At 59.3% G+C, this 20,863-nt stretch overlaps 1 protein-coding gene across 7 annotated transcripts in view; it reads left to right on the top strand.

The window, feature by feature from the left end:
• The window catches only part of IKZF1 (IKAROS family zinc finger 1), a 107,283-nt gene that overhangs the window by 56,038 nt on the left and 30,382 nt on the right, over positions 1 to 20,863 (top strand). Inside the window, exon 1 of one of the 7 annotated variants that reach the window (XM_066354066.1) lies at positions 14,006 to 14,013. The exons of the other annotated variants lie outside the window; for them this stretch is intronic. The gene's annotated coding sequence lies outside the window, so the exon portion shown is untranslated. Of the gene's footprint in view, positions 1 to 14,005; positions 14,014 to 20,863 lie in introns of those variants that run through there. 7 annotated transcript variants of the gene reach the window in all.

Genomic DNA, 20,863 nt, shown 5'->3' on the forward strand with positions numbered 1-20,863 from the left:
GTATACTTGAGTGTATGTCTGAGTGTGTACTGTCAGTGTGTATACTTGAGAGTGTGTGTACTGTCAGTGTGTATACTTGAGTGTGAGAGTGTACTGTCAGTGTGTAAACTTGAGTGTGAGTGTGTACTGTGTGTATACTTGAGAGTATGTCTGAGTGTGTACTGTCAGTGTGTATACTTGAGTGTATGTCTGAGTGTGTACTGTCAGTGTGTATACTTGAGAGTGTGTGTACTGTCAGTGTGTATACTTGAGTGTGAGTGTATACTGTGTGTATACTTCAGAGTGTGTCTGAGTGTGTACTGTCAGTGTGTATACTTGAGAGTGTGAGTGTGCAGAGCGAGTCTGAGTACTTGAGTATCTGTCAGTGTGAGTCTGTATACTTGAGAGTATCTGAGTGTATTGTGAATGTGTATCTGAGAGTGTGTCTGAGTGTGCAGTGTGTATACTTGAGTGTGTCTGTGTACTGTGAGTGCGTGTACTTGGGAGTGAGTCTGGTGTGCACTCAGAGTGTGTGTACTTGGGAGTGTGTCTGAGTGTGTACTCTGTGTGTCCATCCTTGGGAGTGAGTCTGAGTGTGCACTCTGTGTGTACTTGGGAGTGTGTCTGAGTGTGTACTATGAGTGTGTGTACTTGGGAGTGAGTCTGAGTGTGCACTCTGAGTGTGTAGACTTGGGGGTGTGTCTAAGTGTGTACTATCAGCGTGTAGACTTGGGAGTGTGTCTGAGTGTGTACTGCGAGTGTGTGTACTTGGGAGTGTATCTGAGTGCACTGTATTTGAGTGAGTGTGCACTGTGAGTGTATTTGAGTATCTGAGTGTGCACTTGTGTATTTGAGTGAGTGTGCACTGAGTGTGTATTTGAGAGTGAGTGTGCACTGAGTGTATGTACTTGGGAGTGTATCTGAGTGTGCACTGTGTATTTGAGAGTGAGTGTGCACTGTGTATTTGAGAGAGTATCTGAGTGTGTACTGTTAGTGTGTATTTGAGAGTATCTGAGTGTGCACTGTGTGTATTTGAGAATGTCTGAGTGTGCACTGTCAGTGTGTATTTGAGAGTGAGTGTGCACTGTATGTACTTGAGTGTGCACTGTGTGTGTACTTGGAAGTGTCTGAGTGTGTACTGTGTGTGTACTTGGGAGTGTCTGAGTGTGCACTGTGAGTGTGTATACTTGAGAGTGTGAGTGTGTACTGTGTGTGTACTTGGGAGTGGCATGAGTGCATTGTGAGTGTGTGTACTTAGGAGTGTCTGAGTGTGTACTGTGTGTGTACTTGGGAGTGGTATGAGTGCACTGTGAGTATATTGGAGAATGAGTGTGCACTGAGTGTGTATTGGAGAGTGTCTGAGTGTGCACTCTGAGTGTGTATTAGAGAGTCTGAGTGTGCACTGTCAGTGTGTATTGGAGAGTGTCTGAGTGTGCACCCTGAGTGTGTACTTGAGAGTGTCTGAGTGTGCACCCTGAGTGTGTATTGGAGAGTGTCTGAGTGTGCACTCTGAGTGTGTACTTGAGAGTGTCTGAGTGTGCACCGTGAGTGTGTATTGGAGAGGGTCTGAGTGTGCACTCTGTGTATTGGAGAGTGAGTGTGCACCCTGAGTGTGTATTGGAGAGTGTCTGAGTGTGCACTCTGAGTGTGCATTGGAGTGTCTGAGTGTGCACTCTGAGTGTGTACTTGAGAGTATCTGAGTGTGCACTCTGAGTGTGTACTTGAGAGTGTCTGAGTGTGCACTGTCAGTGTGTATTGGAGTGTCTGAGTGTGCACCCTGGGTGTGTATCGGAGTGTCTGAGTGTGCACTCTGTGTATTGGAGAGTGTCTGAGTGTGCACCGTGAGTGTGTATTGGAGTGGTATGAGTGTGCATCCTGAGTGTGTATTGGAGAGTGTCTGAGCGTGCACCCTGAGTGTGTATTGGAGAGTGTCTGAGCGTGCACCCTGAGTGTGCATTGGAGAGTGAGCGTGCACTCTGAGTGTGCATTGGAGAGTGTCTGAGTGTGCACTCTGAGTGTGTATTGGAGAGTGTCTGAGTGTGCACCCTGAGTGTGCATTGGAGTGTCTGAGCGTGCACTCTGAGTGTGTATTGGAGAGTGTCTGAGTGTGCACTCTGAGTGTGTATTGGAGAGTGTCTGAGCGTGCACTCTGAGTGTGCATTGGAGAGTGTCTGAGCGTGCACTCTGAGTGTGTGTACTTGGGAGTGGTATGAGTGTGCACCCTGAGTGTGCATTGGAGAGTGAGCGTGCACTCTGAGTGTGCATTGGAGAGTGTCTGAGTGTGCACTCTGAGTGTGTATTGGAGAGTGTCTGAGTGTGCACCCTGAGTGTGCATTGGAGTGTCTGAGCGTGCACTCTGAGTGTGTATTGGAGAGTGGTATGAGTGTGCACTCTGAGTGTGTATTGGAGAGTGGTATGAGTGTGCGCTCTGAGTGTGCATTGGAGAGTGTCTGAGCGTGCACTCTGAGTGTGCATTGGAGAGTGTCTGAGCGTGCACTCTGAGTGTGTGTACTTGGGAGTGGTATGAGTGTGCACCCTGAGTGTGTATTGGAGAGTCTGAGTGTGCACCCTGAGTGTGCATTGGAGAGTGAGTGTGCACCCTGAGTGTGTATTGGAGAGTGAGCGTGCACCCTGAGTGTGTATTGGAGAGTGTCTGAGCGTGCACCCTGAGTGTGTATTGGAGAGTGTCTGAGTGTGCACCCTGTGTATTGGAGAGTGAGTGTGCACTCTGAGTGTGTATTGGAGAGTGTCTGAGCGTGCACCCTGAGTGTGTATTGGAGAGTGTCTGAGCGTGCACCCTGAGTGTGTATTGGAGAGGGTCTAAGCATGCACCCTGAGTGTGTATTGGAGAGGGTCTGAGCGTGCACCCTGAGTGTGTATTGGAGAGTGAGTGTGCACCCTGAGTGTGTATTGGAGAGGGTCTGAGCGTGCACCCTGAGTGTGTATTGGAGAGGGTCTGAGCGTGCACCCTGAGTGTGTATTGGAGAGGGTCTAAGCGTGCACCCTGAGTGTGTATTGGAGAGGGTCTGAGCGTGCACCCTGAGTGTGTATTGGAGAGTGAGCGTGCACTCTGAGTGTGTATTGGAGAGTGTCTGAGTGTGCACCGTGAGTGTGTATTGGAGAGTGTCTGAGTGTGCACTCTGAGTGTGTGTACTTGGGAGTGGTATGAGTGTGCACCCTGAGTGTGTATTGGAGAGTCTGAGTGTGCACCCTGAGTGTGCATTGGAGAGTGAGTGTGCACCCTGAGTGTGTATTGGAGAGTGAGCGTGCACCCTGAGTGTGTATTGGAGAGGGTCTGAGCGTGCACCCTGAGTGTGTATTGGAGAGTGTCTGAGCGTGCACCCTGAGTGTGTATTGGAGAGTGAGTGTGCACTCTGAGTGTGTATTGGAGAGTGTCTGAGTGTGCACCCTGAGTGTGTATTGGAGAGTGAGTGTGCACTCTGAGTGTGTATTGGAGAGTGTCTGAGTGTGCACCCTGAGTGTGTATTGGAGAGTGAGTGTGCACTCTGAGTGTGTATTGGAGAGGGTCTAAGCATGCACCCTGAGTGTGTATTGGAGAGTGTCTGAGCGTGCACCCTGAGTGTGTATTGGAGAGTGAGTGTGCACTCTGAGTGTGTATTGGAGAGTGTCTGAGTGTGCACTCTGAGTGTGTACTGGAGAGTGTCTGAGTGTGCACCGTGAGTGTGTATTGGAGAGTGTCTGAGTGTGCACTCTGAGTGTGTATTGGAGAGGGTCTGAGTGTGCACTCTGAGTGTGTACTGGAGAGTGTCTGAGTGTGCACCCTGAGTGTGTATTGGAGAGGGTCTGAGTGTGTACTGGAGAGTGTCTGAGTGTGCACTCTGAGTGTGCATTGGAGAGTGTCTGAGTGTGCACCGTGAGTGTGTATTGGAGAGTGTCTGAGTGTGCACTCTGAGTGTGCACTCTGAGTGTGTATTGGAGTGTGTCTGAGCGGGCGCATCCCTGCTCCGCTTCCCTCTGTCACTTCTCCGTCCCTCGGCGTTTCGGCTGGGCTGCTGTGGCTTCCCCTTTCCCTGCATCCCTGTATCTCACGACTCGCCTGTTCCTCTTCTGAGCCAGGGGGATGTGGAAACCCAGTTACAGTATGACACAGGCCGGCCATGTCACAATCGCGCTCCGCAGGCCCCCGGGAGGCATCTGGACTAGGGGGGGGGTGGCTGGAGAGGGAAGAGGACAGAATGCGGAAGTTGGGGCCTCGGGAAACCGGGGTCTGGCGAGAGCTGGGACAGGGTTCCTCCAGGCGGGAGGTGGTGGGGTGCCTGTCTGCTTGGGGGGCCCAGAGCCTCACAGGCCCCCTCCCCAGACCACCACCGGCTCCCAGCGCAGGCGGGAGGTGGTGGGGAGCCTGTTCTGCTTGGGGGGCCCAGAGCCTCACAGGCCCCCCTCCCCAGACCACCACCGGCTCCCAGCGCAGGCGGGAGGTGGTGGGGAGCCTGTTCTGCTTGGGGGGCCCAGAGCCTCACAGGCCCCCCTCCCCAGACTGCCACCGGCTCCCAGCGCCCCTTCCTGTCTGCGGGGCGTCGGAATCACCACCTCTGTGTGCCCCCTCCGCCAGCCCTCGCTCTCCTGACGCCTAGCCCGGTTCCCACCATGAGCCCCCCGGGGCTGAGCCGTCCTCTCTGCCTCCCCGGGGGTCTCCAGGCCCCCTGCACCGCCCTGTGCCTGCAGGCCCGTGTGCCTCCTTCCCACCGGGCACTCCCTGCCCCCACCTCTCACCCGCTGTGGCCCCCCTGGGAGGCCAGCCTGTCTTGTCACTTCTCCTGCCCCCCCCCCAGGTAGGGCTGGGGTGAGCCAGGTCTTTCTGCTTCTGCCCCTCACACTCCCTGCACTCAGAGACCGAGTTTTTCTTCGATGCTTTCCTGGGGACGCCTTGGGCTTTGCACCCACAGTTGTGCACAAGCCGGTGATCACAAAACAAGCTGGGTGATCGCTCGTGTGCAAAGTGGGGTCACCTTTTCCACCACGGCTGTGTGAGGAGTGATAGGAGCTGCTGGGGACGGCTTGTGTTTCTGGGATTCGACCCGGGACCTGTCGTGGTCTAAACTGGTTCTTTTCGCTGCCTTTCCCGGGAAACGGTGTTGAATCATCAGACTCCAGAGAGCGGAGCAGGGAGGCCGGCACCACCCTGATTTCAAAGAAAAAGTGGCTCAAGTGAAGGACAGGACTTTTTGACAGACGCTAATCCTAAGAACAGCTGCTACCTTCCAGGAAAACAGAACAGAACAAAACTGTGACATGGGAAGGTTCTTCCCAAGAAGTGTGAGATGTTGACAGACCCGGTGTGACCCGGGGGCTGAGTAATGGGCAATCCCGGAGCAGGCAGGAGGGTGTGGTCCACACTGGCCGGCGTCCCTGCTCTGCGACGGCCACGTAAGGAGATGTGAGCCGGACAGGTGTCCTGGAGGAGGGGGGGACTTGGGGAGACACAGACTCCGGAGTCCTGAAGCCCCTCAGAGGCGCAAGGAGGGGACGATCCTTCCCGACGTCCACCTGCACCGTCCCGCTAGGTGGTCGGAACGGCAGCCCAGAGCCTCCCGGAGGGGGAGGGGGAGGGCGCACGGAGCCCCCTGCGGTCAGCCTCTGCCCCGGCTCGAGCGGACAGTGAGGAAATAACAAGACGGAGGCGAGAGAGGGAAGAGGGAGGAGGAAGCCTTACAGAGTTCTTCTGCTCAGGAGCCGCCAAATGCAAAGTAGCTTGCCTGTCTCTCCCCCAGTGACCACCTTGTATTGTCAGGAAGTCAAGTTTTATTGGAAACCACGATCCCTTCCCCAGAAATCTCTGCCCGAGTGCTCCCCGTTAGGAAGGAGGGATGGGCTTGGTGGTGACTCCTCGGTGCCCTGGGGGCCGGCTCTGAGTCCCCCTCTGCCCCCTGTGGGGGGGAGCAGCTCTGGGGACCGGCTCTGAGTCCCCCTCTGCCCCCTGTGGGGGGGGGAGCAGCTCTGGGGACCGGCTCTGAGTCCCCCTCTGCCCCCTGTGGGGGGGAGCAGCTCTGGGGACCGGCTCTGAGTCCCCCTCTGCCCCCTGCGGGGGGGGAGCAGCTCTGGGGACCGGCTCTGAGTCCCCCTCTGCCCCCTGTGGGGGGGGAGCAGCTCTGGGGACCGGCTCTGAGTCCCCCTCTGCCCCCTGTGGGGGGGGGGAGCAGCTCTGGGGACCGGCTCTGAGTCCTGGGCGTCCCTCTGCCCCCTGTGGGGGGGGGAGCAGCTCTGGGGACTGGGCGTCCCTCTCCCCCTGGGGGGGGGAGCAGCTCTGGGGACCGGCTCTGAGTCCCCCTCTGCCCCCTGTGGGCAGGGCGGGGCCCCAGACGTGTCCAGGGTGGTGGGGAGGGGAGCAGCTCGGGTGCTCAGCGCCCGGGAGACCTCTGTCTATCCGTCTTTACCGCCGTCCTTGCGAGCCACCGTGAGTGACGGGCTCCTGGCCTTGGAGTCTGTGTACGGAGCTGCCGTTGCAAACATGTGAGCAGGGAAAGTGTCCCTTGTGTGCCCTGTACACGTGCATGTACATGCCCACGTGTGCGCCTAGCACACAGGCAGGTGCACCCCACACACACACACGCCCCGGCCACGGCTCCCACCTCAGCCCTGCCCGTCTGCAGACAGAGCGAGGCGTCTTGTACACTCTGCTCCTTCCGACCCCGACCCCCAGCTGGCTGCCCGAGAAACACACCTTGGGGAGGGGAACAGGAAGAAGTGGGAGAGGCAGGGACGAAGGCTTCGTCTCCACAGCCTGTGGTGAAGTCCCCAGCGGCCGGCTGAACGCCACAGAGGTTCCAACACCACGGCTCCCTGACACTTCCCTGAAAACTCAGGGCCGGTCTGAGGACAGGGTGCTGCTCCTATGTGGGTCCTGGGACCAGGGACCAGGAACCAGGGATGCTGAGCTGTGGGTCCCGGGACCAGGGACCAGGGACGCTGAGCTGTGGGTCCCGGGACCAGGGACCAGGGACGCTGAGCTGTGGGTCCCGGGACCAGGGACGCTGAGCTGTGGACCCAGGGACCAGGGACCAGGGACACTGAGCTGTGGGACCAGGGACCAGGGACGCTGAGCTGTGGGACCAGGGACCAGGGACACTGAGCTGTGGGACCAGGGACCAGGGACGCTGAGCTGTGGGACCAGGGACCAGGGACCAGGGACGCTGAGCTGTGGGCCCCGGGACCAGGGACGCTGAGCTGTGGGCTCAGGGACCAGGGACGCTGAGCTGTGGGTCCCGGGACCAGGGACCAGGGACGCTGAGCTGTGGGACCAGGGACCAGGGACACTGAGCTGTGGGACCAGGGACGCTGAGCTGTGGGCCTCGGGACCAGGGACGCTGAGCTGTGGGCTCAGGGACCAGGGACTGTAAGCTGAAGGCTCAGGGACACTGAGACAGGAGTTACTTCTCTTCCTTTGCTGAGTCACCGTTTGCTTGGAATTCTGGCAGGGAACCCCCGTGAGCCTCTGGAAGGGAGGGACAGTGGGGACCCACCCTCTGTGTGACCTGGTGGAGATTACTTTATCTCTGGCCTCCCTGAGCAGGGCCTGGGCTCCTGGAATCTTTAGGGCTTGACCCAGTGCCAGCCGTGGGGACGGGAGGGAAGAGGAGGGGTGCCCACAGAGCCCAGGGCGGGGCGGGACCGCTGGCATCTGGAGGAGGGAGACAGGCCGGTGTGCGGTGTGCGTCCCCACCCCGCCCTCCGCCTCTCTTCCCCATTTCTGTCGGGAGCAGCCTGTCTGGGGCTCCTCTGCCAGGGGCTCCTCTGCCAGGGGTGGGGGGCGAGAAGGCACGGGGGGGGGGCACCCACACAGCATCACACTTGGGGAGCGGGGGCAAGTCCGAAGGGCTCCTTTTGTCCTCAGCGCTTCCTTTGCCAAACTCCTGCTTCCATGCCAGCAGCTCCCCGTTGCCCAGGAAGGCTGTGCCACCCGAGAGCCACCTCTGAGCACGTGCAGTCCCAGCAGCTGGGGCGCCGGCCCCGCTGGGAGGCCCACACTGGGTGCCAACACCAGACGGTGGGCGAGTGTGTGGTCCCACAGCCCTCCGCGGCCCTCCTCCTCCTCCTCCTCCTCCTCCTCCTCCTTCTCCTCCTCCTCCTCCTCCTCCTCCTCCTCCTTCTCCTCCTCCTCCTCCTCCTCCTCCTCCTCCTCCTCCCTCCTCCTCCTCCTCCTCCTCCTCCTCCTCCTCCTTCTCCTCCTCCTCCTCCTCCTCCTCTTCCTCTTCTTCCTTCTTCCTCCTCCTTCTTTTCCTCCTCCTCCTCTTCCTCCTCCTCCTCCTCCTCCTCCTTCTCCTCATCCTCATCCTCCTCCTCTTCCTCTTCTTCCTTCTTCCTCCTCCTTCTTTTCCTCCTCCTCCTCTTCCTCTTCTTCCTTCTTCCTCCTCCTTCTTTTCCTCCTCCTCCTCCTCCTCCTCCTCCTCCTCCTCCTCCTCATCCTCCTCCTCCTCCTCCTCCTTTTCCTCCTTCTTCCTCCTCCTTCTTTTCCTCCTCTTCCTTTCTTCCTCCTCCTTCTTCCTCCTCTTCCTCTTCCTCCTTCTTTTCCTCCTCCTTCTTCCTCCTCCTTCTTTTCCTCCTCTTCCTTTCTTCCTCCTCCTTCTTCCTCCTCCTCCTCTTCCTCCTTCTACTCTTCCTCTTCCTCCTCCTCTTCCTCCTCGTCCTCTTCCTCCTCGTCCTCTTCCTCCTTCTACTCTTCCTCCTCTTCCTCCTCTTCTTCCTCTTCCTCTTCTTCCTCCTTCTCCTCCTCCTCTTCCTCCTCCTCCTCCTCCTCCTCTTCCTCCTCCTCTTCCTCCTCCTCCTCAGTGCCACAAACAAGCATAGCACCGTCACATGGGGACATGCCCGGTCCCCTTCCTGTCCGCACTGCAGGGCCTGCATGTGGCAGGTGGCCTCCACACACCTCTGGCCACCAGAGCCACCAGAGACACCCCACCAGTAAGCACGTCCACACTCCTGTGTGTGCTGACTTGTGTGGTGGGGTTTTCCTCTCTTACTTCTGTGATCAGTATCAATTTCCCTCATCAGAATAAGATTTGGAATAGAAAAGCAAAAAAAAAAAATTCTCTTGTCACTGACGTCCAGGACCTCACACCTCTGCTGGCTCCGGACAAGGCTTTCCTGTCGTGTTGAGTCCTCCTGCCCACAGTTTCTGCCCAGAACGCCTGCTCTCTTTTTATAGCTCAACCGCCCCCCCCCCCACACACACACACACACTCTGTTGTTACAGTATCGGTTTTCATTTTCTCCTCTTCACGCTTCTCCTTAGAGGCTGGGAGTTGGAGGTGAATTTTACAAATTTCACCTTGATTCTTTGGTACACTTGCTGTCTTTAGAACAGATAAATGCTATTTTTTTTTTAATTTGAAGCTGGAAATGGGGAGAGACAGTCAGACAGACTCCCGCATGCGCCCGACCGGGATCCACCTGGCATGCCCACCAGGGGCGAAGCTCTGCCCACCAGGGGGTGATGCTCTGCCCCTCCGGGGCGTCGCTCTGCCGCAACCAGAGCCACTCTAGCGCCTGGGGCAGAGGCCAAGGAGCCATCCCCAGCACCCGGGCCATCTTTGCTCCAATGGAGCCTTGGCTGCGGGAGGGGAAGAGAGAGACAGAGAGGAAGGAGGGGAGGGGGGGTGGAGAAGCAGATGGGCGCTTCTCCTGTGTGCCCTGGCCGGGAATTGAACCTGGGTCCCCCGCACGCCAGGCCGACGCTCTACCACTGAGCCAACCGGCCAGGACCCAGATAAATGCTATTTTTACACACACACACACACACACACACACACACACACACACGCACACAAAGGTAATTTTCCTCCAGAACAATGAAAAAGCAAGGAGACCCCATCCAGGAACTGTCCCTAAGCCTGTTCCTTAGTGTCACCAGGGTGCCATATGTAAGCCTGACTTGTGGGCATGACAGTGCCTATGGGAAGGAGGCATGAGGAAACTGAGGCTCAGAGTAGGTGGTGCTTGACCTGTCCACACCGCCAGCAGGGAGCAGAGCGCATGCCCACACTGCCCTGGGGCCTGCGGCCGCCCCTCCCCCATGCGCCACTGTGACCAGGACAGAAGGAGGAGGCCCGGACAGCAGAGAGCTGGCCACCCGCGGGAGCGCGGTTTCTATAAGACACGACGTGGACGTGCGACCCGCTCCTGGTGCCCCGGTTCCCAGGGGCCTCGCGCGTCTCCGACTTACAGAACAGCGTGCTCCGGGCCCCTGGCTTTACAAACTCTCATTTAATGTCAGTGGGTTTCTGCTGATGCTCAGATAGGACAGTCACCCTCAGAAAGCGGGAGTGAGGGGACTGTGGGGTCCGAGACCCCGTGGCGAGCGCCCGGCATGTGCCAGGAGGGGGGCAGCAGAGTCAAGTGCCCACGGCCTCCCTCTGAACCACATCAAGTCCAGAAAGGGGCCACAGCCGGAGGGCTCTGGAGAGGAGACAGCTGGCCCGGTGCTGGGGGCAGGCAGGCCCCAGTGCTGACTGAACCGCCAGAAACTGCCAGCTGGGACCCTGGGCGTGGGAGGGCCGTGGAGCAGCTCAGCAGGGACTCGGTTTAGGTGTGACGCTCACAGGGACACCCCTGAGCTCCTCTGCCACCTCTTCCCTGCTCCCACGGTGACAGCTTCTAGGACCAGTGACAGGGCTGCTTTGAGGACAGCGTGCAGGGAACCCTATTGGTAAATGCGCCGTAACACGCCCCTGTGTGTGAATGTGAGTGCGTGTGCATGCTGCTGCTGTGACTTGCACACTTGCAGGTGTGATGAGAGAGAAACTCTGCTTCCTGAAGGCCCTCCCTGCATGGGGACAAGGGGCATTGGGAATCTTGACTCTCACCTGTTGATTGGATACGGTCTCGGGTTTGCATATTTACATGCTCACCACCAAGAAGGCAAAATTCCAGAACTTTCCGGGAGCGCCAGTCTCCTCCCTGGGAAATGGGCGGTGTCCCTGCCTCGTAGGACCACGGTGAGGATGGGAGGCAGCTCGCGAGAAGGGCCTCAGGGCTCCCTGGGAATGCCTTCCCCAGGTGCTGGGCCGACCAGAGGACAGGAGAGTCACTGGACAGGGCAGCGCAGGACAGGGCAGCGCAGGACAGGACAGCGCAGGACAGGGCAGCGCCGGACAGGGCAGCGCAGGACAGGGCAGCACCGGACAGGGCAGCGCAGGGCAGGGCAGCACCGGACAGGGCAGCGCAGGACAGGGCAGCGCAGGACAGGGCAGCGCAGGACAGGACAGCACCAGACTGGGCAGCGCAGGACAGGGCAGCGCAGGACAGGGCAGCGCAGGACAGGACAGCACCAGACTGGGCAGCGCAGGACAGGGCAGCGCAGGACAGGACAGCGCAGGACAGGGCAGCACCGGACAGGGCAGCGCAGGACAGGGCAGCGCAGGACAGGACAGCGCAGGACAGGGCAGTGCAGGACAGGGCAGCACTGGACAGGGCAGCACAGGACAGGGCAGCGCAGGACAGGACAGCGCAGGACAGGGCAGCGCAGGACAGGGCAGCACCGGACAGGGCAGCGCAGGACAGGACAGCGCAGGACAGGGCAGCGCAGGACAGGGCAGCACCGGACAGGGCAGCGCAGGACAGGGCAGCGCAGGACAGGACAGCGCAGGACAGGGCAGCGCAGGACAGGGCAGCACCGGACAGGGCAGCGCAGGACAGGGCAGCGCAGGACAGGGCAGCACCGGACAGGGCAGCGCAGGACAGGGCAGCGCAGGACAGGGCAGCACCGGACAGGGCAGCGCAGGACAGGGCAGCACCGGACAGGGCAGCGCCGGACAGGGCAGAGCGAGACACTACAAGTTGTCACATGCTCCTGTGGTTTCAGGCACCCATCCACAAGAACCAGCCTGCCCTTCTGTTAGGAACCCGGGAACCGAAGTGCGTGAGCGTCCGTGGTGCGTGGGCGTCTGTGGTGCGTGGGCGTCCGTGGTGCGTGGGCGCCCGTGGTGCGTGAGCGCGCTTGGTGCGTGAGCGTCCGTGGTGCGTGAGCCCTGCTGGGACGGTAGACGGGCTCGGTAGCTACAGCTATGTTTTGTTTCTTAGACTTTTTTGTTGTAATTTTTAGAGACTCGAGTATTAAGGACAAAAACTTCAGAGTTAATTGGAATGACACTAGGCAAACAAACCGACTCTCTTGAAGAGGGTTCGCACTCGGCATCTAACAGAAGCGTTTGATACCCGTCGTGGTCAATGGTCCTGGGCCCCTGGAAGCGTCCAGACAACATTGGGGACTTAGTTCAAGGGTTACGCTTGGACTGCCCGGGACCCACCCCCAGTCTGCATTTCTCTCGGGGTTGGGAGTTCTCAGATACATTGTGTCAGCTCTCAAACCCTCACCCCCCAACCCCCACCCCCACCCCGCGGCTCCAGTCCAGCAGTGACCGTGAGCTCACCCCTTCCAGACTCAGCATCACACACAAGCCAGGGCCTCGGGGCTGGAGGGATGTGTGAGGACCCTGACTTCCACCTCAAGTCCTAGAACCTGCCTGCAAACTGTGCGTCAGAGGGTTTTATACCCGTTTTGAATCATATCACGCAGTGTGATGTCCTCGTTTTAAAGGGAAGTACTTACCTTAAAACATCTTTGCCTTCCCCCCGCGTCCCCCTGTTATCTGAGATGGCTGTGTGTCCAGGACAGAGAGCCACGAAGGTTCAGGAAGTTGTGTAAAGGGTTAGAGCTCCGTGACAATGACCAATCGCCCAGGCCACGGGCAGTCAGCACCCCACCGATGACCGCCCGTCGGCCATCGAGCATGTAGGCGCCAGGCAGACCACGGGGCGACAGGTCTGTGTGACCGGATGTGTGACGGCGACTCTCTCTGTTAGATTCGGACGCCCAGGGAACAGTGTGAGACGAGAAAGACTAAGCGTTTGTGAGGAAATGACAAAGCTAGCCGGTTCAGGCAGCAGCTTTGGAAGTGCCTCTCAGATGGTGTTTGCCTGGTATCCTGATATTCCAATGAACTTTTCACGGGTGGGGGTTGGGGGTCTGTGGTCAGATACGTCCGGCAAACCCGGGTTTCCGCCAGGTTCTAGAGGTCTGCTTCCCGCGGGACAGCGCGTTCTGGGCTCTGCTGACTCAGCGGACCGTCCAACAAGCTGAATGTGGCAGCTTTTCTGTGCCCTAACGGATGGTCACTGGGCTGGCGCTCTGGGAGAGAGTCTCGGGGGGGGGGGGACAAGATGGGGCTGCTGAGTCTTAAGACACAGGCACCCCTGGGGAAGCTCTGACCCACAGCGCAGGACGAGAACTTGATGAGCTGAGGCGGTGATAATCCTAAGGAGGCCAGCCAATAAGGAATGCCCACAGAAACTTGGTCTCTCTTTTTGAAGTCGGGGAGATCACTAATCCTACAGTCCCCCCCACACACACACACACCGCCTTTCGGCGTGTGGCATGCCCACATCTACTCTCCTGTGGACGCTTTCTAAGCACAAGCTGAATGAAGAACGTCCGCTCGCGTGACCAGCCGGTTCAGGAGCGCGCTGCCCTGGGGAAGATGAGTGATGACCCGGCAGATGCTCGGCTAAGGGGCCAGCATCTCGGAAGGGTCCGGCATCCATCTGGGTTGGGAGTTCTCAGATACATTGTATCAGCTCTCAACCCCCCACCCCCCACCCCCAGGATGTCAGCACGGGTCGGCCCCTCGGTGTTCCTAACGGTTTAGGTTAGACACCCCACCCCGAAACGTCCCACACCAGAGGCGCCTCCCGAACGTGGCCTGTGACATCATCCCGTGAGCCCCGACCCCTGGGAATGGCGGTCCTGTTTCTGAGCAGGACCTTGACTCGTTGTTACTTCTCGCTGTCTGTCTGAGGGGCTCGCAAGGACAGACAGACAGCATGTGGGGAGCAAAGGCATAGTGTTGGGTGATGACACTTTTTTTTTTTTTTTCAAAAGTAACGCTTTCTTTTGAACTCTTACGGCATCTGCTACACGGTATCACAACCCAGCTTTCTCTCTGTGCTTCTCTGTTGCAGTTTCATATGGGGCTGATGGCTTTAGGGATTTTCATGCAATAATTCCCAATGCTTTCTCTCGTAAGTATACACTTTTCTTCTAAAAAAAAACAAACAAAAATGGAAGTGTGTGTTCATGTCATCCTCAGTTCAGTTCCCATGGTGCAGACACTGTGAGTGCATGCTTTTTCTCATCACGTTCCCTCATGCTCGACCTAGTGGGATCAATTAAACCTTGACCACCCTGCTCCCTAAGCAGCTACCATCAGGAACCTCACCGAACCACGCAAAGGACACTGGGACCCATTCGGTGTCTATACAGAGGTGCCACGGAGCGTTACTCTAAGCGGCAGCTGAATAAGGAAGAAGAAAGGGGAGGGGGAGTAGCAGTGGTATCCGTGAACCGTTACTGTATCCGTGCTGGTCAACTGTTTTGTTACCGACCTCTGCTTCTCCCCTTTTACTTGAGCGGAAACAGCCCAGCCTGTGTTCAAGACCATGTTTCCCATTTTTGTAGGACGGGAGGGGGACCCAGGCTACCCTTCGGTGGCTCTGAGGTGCTCATTTCAGAACTGAGAGGAGCCGGGGGCCCCACAGGCTGAGCGGCACATCAGAACCCGCCGCCCCCGGGGAGCCCCTCTTGATCTGAGCTGTCCGACCCCAAGCAGCAGGTGTTCATGGCTTTCCTTTTTAAGTCACGGAGAGACGAGAGATGCTAAGAACATGTGAGCGACACCCTTGACGGTGTATTGTAAGGAATAGAGAGTGCTTTTTAAAAGCTGTAGAGACAGCTGACTATTCGAAGGGATGCAGGTCGGAGGTCCCCTTAGGACCGCAGTGTCGAGAGCCTGTCTGAGTTAAGTCCCCGGATGGTGCGGCATCAGAAGACAGGGCAGGCAGGCTAACAGTCTAGCAAGTACAATGTAACCTAGGCTGTGGCCCCCGCGCTGCCGGGAGCAGGGGAAAGACGGGTTTCTGATCTCCTGGTTATCAGGAGCTCTTCTGATATCTTAAAGGAGTTGGTATCAGTGTCCATGCCCACGTGAGACCCCTTCTCTCGCCGCCTTGGTGGGCTGCCTTTCCGGCTTACAAGGTGATCGAGACCTTTCTCTCACCCGCGTTCCTGAGGTGCCACTTTTAAACACTCGCGTGGCACGTATTTCTGTGGGAGGGAGATGTCTGTTATCGGTAAATGTTCGCGGGTGTCTATCTGCCTCCGTGATTGTGTAAAGCAGGGGGGCACCAGGACAGGGAGCCCATACTCATTCCAAGATGGGCAGTCCCGTTGCTGACGTGTTAAGGAGCCGGGTGCCCTTTGAGGCAAGATCGTATAACCTGAGACGGGCCTCCTGGCCTCTCAGGCCGTATAGACAGGCTCAAGCACCTTGCAGGACTGAAGCAGGCTCCCTGCTGAGGACCTCAGTAGAGAGGAAATGTCTGCATGTAAATGTAACACATGAGACTGGAACTTTGATAGGATGCATGATCCATGTTGCGATGCGTTGCCTGTCTATAAAATAGAGCCGACGGGGATAGTATTTCCCTCTCTCTCTTCCGCCCTCCCCCATGGGCCCAAACGGTCACTCTGTCTCCCTGGTACCAAGGCTGTTGACTTTGATGCCGTCCCCACCTGAATAGCAACCAAACTGCTCTGGGCCGACATCGCCACCCGGTGGTCACAGTGGGGAACTGCCCTCACCCTCACCGCTCGGCACCCACTTTTGCTTCTTCGACGTGAGAACCGTCACCTGTTTGAGCCCCTGCACCTTCCCAGTCCCCCCGGGGTGCGCCCCTCGGTCACCGGAGGAAGTGTCAGTATGCTTGCAACGCACTGTCCTTCCACACTTCCTCTTCTCTCTCTTTCCCCACCTCCTTCCCTTTTAAAGGCCTAACACGTTCAGGTAAGGATGGAAATGTTCCGAGTCACGCACGCTTCTCGACCAGGAAAAGGGAAAGGAAAACCCTGCACTTTAAATGGTGTCCGTTATAGTCAGTGGTTTTGTTCCCCTCGGAGACCACTGCGTAACCCCCCCCCCCATCTCCACGTCTCGCGGGCGTGCCCTCGGTCCAGACCCATCGCAGGGACCATCCTTCTGTCCGGTGGCCAGCGTCGCCGGGGTGTTTCTGTCCTCCGCGTTTTCATTTAGAACACGTCAAGCTCCCGGGGCCTCCACGCGGGCCATCGCGGCCATTGCGGAACAGCTTTTCCGGAGAAAAGTGCAGCCCGGGCAGCAGCCGTTTACCTGACCAGTAAACGTCCAGACAGGTGCTCGAAGGGAGCCGGAGACGAAGAGGAGGCGGAAACCCCTTGTCAGGTGGGGGCTCTGCTCACTCGTGACAGCGCAGGACGCTGGGCCGCAGAGCAGGCCCGGGCCCCACTGACCCGGGGCCCCCTGGACTGTGCAGACTGACCCTGCACTGCTGCCGCGTCTGTGCAGAGTCCACCCGACGTCCGGACGCCCTGGGTCGCTCTCGGCACCTCTGCGGATGACGTAGGAGGCCTGTGACGTAGGAGCCAGAAGATTCTAACTGTTCCCCATCTCAAATAGCCTCTGGGAAGGAAAACAGCTTTGGACTCGGGGCTGAAGGCATCCGCCCTGGATCCGAGCCACGCTTGCGAAGCAAGGAGAGCGAGCTCCCACCCACTGCCTTGCGGGGTCGGCGGACAAGACGTGAAAGGCAGGTTGAGCCGGGGTCCCGCGGGGAAGACACGCCCAGTCCCGGCCCGTGTTCCCGCGGGGAAGACACGCCCAGTCCCGGCCCGTGTTCCCGCGGGGAAGACACGCCCAGTCCCGGCCCGTGGTCCCGCGGGGAAGACACGCCCAGTCCGGCCCGTGTTCCCGCGGTGAAGACACGCCCAGTCCCGGCCCGTGTTCCGGCGGGGAAGACACGCCCAGTCCCGGCCCGTGTTCCGGCGGGGAAGACACGCCCAGTCCCGGCCCGTGTTCCCGCGGGGAAGACACGCCCAGTCCCGGCCCGTGTTCCCGCGGGGAAGACACGCCCAGTCCCGGCCCGTGTTCCCGCGGGGAAGACACGCCCAGTCCGGCCCGTGGTCCCGCGGAGAAGACACGCCCAGTCCGGCCCGTGTTCCCGCGGGGAAGACACGCCCAGTCCCCCAGTCCCTGCCCGTGTTCCCGTGGAGAAGACACGCCCAGTCCGGCCTGTGGTCCCGCGGGGAAGACACGCCCAGTCCGGCCCGTGGTCCCGCGGGGAAGACACGCCCAGTCCGGCCCGTGGTCCGCGGGGAAGACACGCCCAGTCCGGCCCGTGTTCCCGCGGGGAAGACACGCCCAGTCCGGCCCGTGGTCCCGCGGGGAAGACACGCCCAGTCCCGGCCCGTGTTCCCGCGGTGAAGACACGCCCAGTCCGGCCCGTGTTCCCGTGGAGAAGACACGCCCAGTCCCGGCCCGTGGTCCCGCGGGGAAGACACGCCCAGTCCCGGCCCGTGTTCCCGCGGGGAAGACACGCCCAGTCCCGGCCCGTGGTCCGCGGGGAAGACACGCCCAGTCCGGCCCGTGTTCTGTATTGATCAGTTCAGTTCAGCACCTCATGGAGGTCGACATGTCTCTGAGTGGTGGGAGATGGCGTGTCCAACATCAGGGTTACAGTCTGAGCCTGTCACGGGCAGAGGACAGCATGTCCTGCCAGCCACACCGGGAAGTGCCGCAGGTGCGGGGGTTAGGAGGTCAGAGCAGGGTTTGGCTGGCCGGCCTGAGCCAGGTCAGTTTCCAGGCAGACAGCGCCCACACGGCAGACCCGAGGACAGTAAACGCGGTTAGGGAGACCAACTGTGTCCTCGTGGAAACTGGTCACAGTCCCCCGCGGACTCCCTCTGACCATTCCAAGCTGTACTTGTCCTTTGATGGAGGCGGACAGGGGCCTGCTCAGGGCAGGGGACCCCGACCTCGGGTCAGGACCCCAGCTCTGCCCCTGGGGCTCCCTTTTCTCCCGGACATCTCGCTCACCAAGCTTGCCACCAGCTAGACCCCCAAAAGCCTTTTCCGCACTCACACAAATGAAGCCGAGACGCCCCCACCTCGAGCTGGCGCTTCAGCATGTGCGCGTTGACATGTGCACACGTGTCTGCAAGGGATTGGGTCCACGTTTGCCACTTAGTGGGTAGTTTTCTGCCCTGACATCTGTCATCTGCAAAAATAATAAACAAGTTGCCTAAATTCTCGTTCCGGCCGGACGAGAGACCGTTTTCATAGCCGCCATCCTCGGTGGGCAGAGATCGCCCATCTCCTGTGCGGCCAGCAGCGGTCAGCACCTGTCCATCACGGGTGAGAGGACCTTCCCCATTTCAGGGAGGATTCACACGGGCTTGAATGGGACACGGCCCACGGCTGACAGGGTTACCTGCCGTGTTCTCAGCTGTGCCCCCACCCCAGGCTCAGCAGCCACCCTTACCCCGCGCTTAGTCCCCGGAGACGATTCTGGGCACACGGAGGCTGGGACTCGGTCCCCAGAGTGTGAGCGAGCTCGCAGCTCTGACTCCTGCTTCACGACGCGTGTGGCGTTCGCTCAGGCAGACCCCGCCCCTGCCCAGTTCCCACCACTTACGCTTCCTCGTCCTCGGTGGTCTCGGGGTCATTCAGAGGCCGCTCTCGTGCCTGTTAAGCCCCAGTTTGCTTTGTGACGGCTCTCGGACACAGTGTCCCCTGGCACAGTCGTGAGAGAGTCCCTCGCTCATGAGCCCCTGCTCCCCTGGCTTGGGGACCTCTGTGCTGTGACGGGGACGTCCGTGCCTGCTTTTCCTCACGGTCCCCCCCCCCCGTCCTGACACGGGGTCCCCTGCGGCACAGGCAGCCTGTCCCCATCACAGCATGTGCTCCTGGTGTCCGAGACCAGGCGCCCCCCCCACCACTCCCGTGCTGTCCTGCTCTGCTGTGCCCCCCGCTGCCACCAAACACACAAGCCACGGAGCGGAGCACACCATGGGGTGGCCCAGAGCAAGGGGGCGTTTCTGACAGGTGCAACCAGCCCTCTGCCGACGTGGACCCTGGGAAGGCCAGAGTCGGCTCCTTGAACGGGTGGGAGGGGATGAGCCCCCCGCTGTCCGTCCGTGGGCCTCCGTCTCCCGGCCGCAGGTCTGCAGGGTCTCGCCCCGCTTTGGAGAACTGGCTGCACCCACACCCTCCCCTGCTCCGCTGTGCTCTGGGGTCCCCGTCTCAGTTTAAAAGCCACAGATGAGGGTTAGAACCCGTCTCAGGTCTAGGTCAGAGGTCTCAGGTCTAGGTCAGAGGTCTCAGGTCTAGGTCAGAGCTCTCAGGTCTAGGTCAGAGGTCTCAGGTCTAGGTCAGAGGTCTCGGTGCTTTCTGGTCGCGTCCCCCGTGCAGACACCGGCGGGCAGTGAGACCAGGGCATGAGGTCGCTTCCTCCTGGTGAGACTCACGGCACGCGCCCAATGCCAGGGTTTCCAGGCAGCGCGGAGGTCACGGGGCACCGGGAGCGCCCGCGCCTCGTACACGCCATCTCCTGGCCCAGCCCGTCTCCTCACTCGCTGAGCGGGTAGGGCTGGGTCCCTTCTCTGGTGGCTGGGCAGGGTCGGCAGGAGGCAGCAGGGACACAGGGTCCTTCTGAGCCCCGGTCTCTGCAATCGTGCAGACTCCCACCTGCGGAGACTTGGGTGGTGCCAGGATCTCACGGGGAGAGCCACCCCGTTACTTCCGGGGTCTCAGAGTCCCTGTGGCCCATTAGCGGTGGCCGGTCTTCCAGCTGGTTCATCCCACTGGCTGACTGTGCATCTGTCTTCTTCCCCAGAAGCTAATGGAAAGCCAGGTGGGACAGTGGTTAGGGAGCCGGGCATCTGTGGCCCCTGCCAGGGCGGCCACTTGGTAGCTGTGTGACCTTATGCCTCTCTGTGGCTGGGCTTCTTCCCTTGTAAAATAGGACGATGACTGCACCTCCCATACAGGGTTGCTGTGAGGGTCAAAGGCCGCGGTGCAATCACAGGGCTGTGAGTCTGGCGTAGGGAAATGCCGTGACATTACTGGGGTGAGGTGGGGCCCCCCGACACGGTGGCTCTGCTGGGAACATGCTTCCACTGGCCCAGTTACGGTGCTGAGCTCATTTCTCAGATGGTCATCCAGCAGAGCCCCTGGTGTTCCTGCTGGGCCACTACAGTGACCCTGGATGTCAGAGTCAGGGCTCCAGACTTCCAAACCCAGAGGACGCACCTGATAAAATAAACCCGATGCGCCCTGAACTCGGGTGATGGTTGGAAACGGCGGTTCTCAGACTTGAGGGCACATCAGCGGCCCCTGTTGGGTCCAGCCCAGAGCTGCTGGCTCAGTGGGTCTGGGGTGGACCCAAGGACTTGCTGTTCTAACCGGTTCTCAGGGGGGTGTGGGTGCGGCCGGCCCAGGGGCCTCACTCGGAGAACAGCTGATTCTGAACCTGCGCCAAAGACGTTGCCATCATCATCGTCATCATCATCTGTCTCACCAGTTGCGTTCCTCGGCGAAGTTTACCTCCTGCTCGTACGAATCTGGGGAGACGGGTGGAGACAGTGGCTTTCGGGGTGACTGGTCATGACGAGGTTGACGGTCATCCACTCCCCAGCAGTTCATCTCTCAGAAGAATGCAAACAAAAGTCCTCTCAGTTTCTTTACCAAGAAAAACATGTGATGCTTAATTAAAATAGTGACAATAACTACCCAGAACGTGACTGAAAGGGCAGGACAGTTACCGTGTTGATCAACCCCCCCCCCCACACACACACACACACACGTCGATTTCTCTTTGAAACACGAGTGAGTGGCGGTCTCTTCAATTCGCAAGGACCCCCGACGGGCCCTCCAGCCGCCGGGACAGATCTGAGATCGTGGCTCTGCGTTAGCGCTGAGCTCCCATGACCACCGCAGGATAAAGGGCAGTTGGCACGGTCACCTCCCAGGAGAACAAACAGGAGCCCTGTCGGGAGCCTGTG

Source organism: Saccopteryx leptura, chromosome 12, assembly GCF_036850995.1.
Source record: "Saccopteryx leptura isolate mSacLep1 chromosome 12, mSacLep1_pri_phased_curated, whole genome shotgun sequence".
NCBI classification, from domain to species: Eukaryota; Metazoa; Chordata; class Mammalia; order Chiroptera; family Emballonuridae; genus Saccopteryx; species Saccopteryx leptura.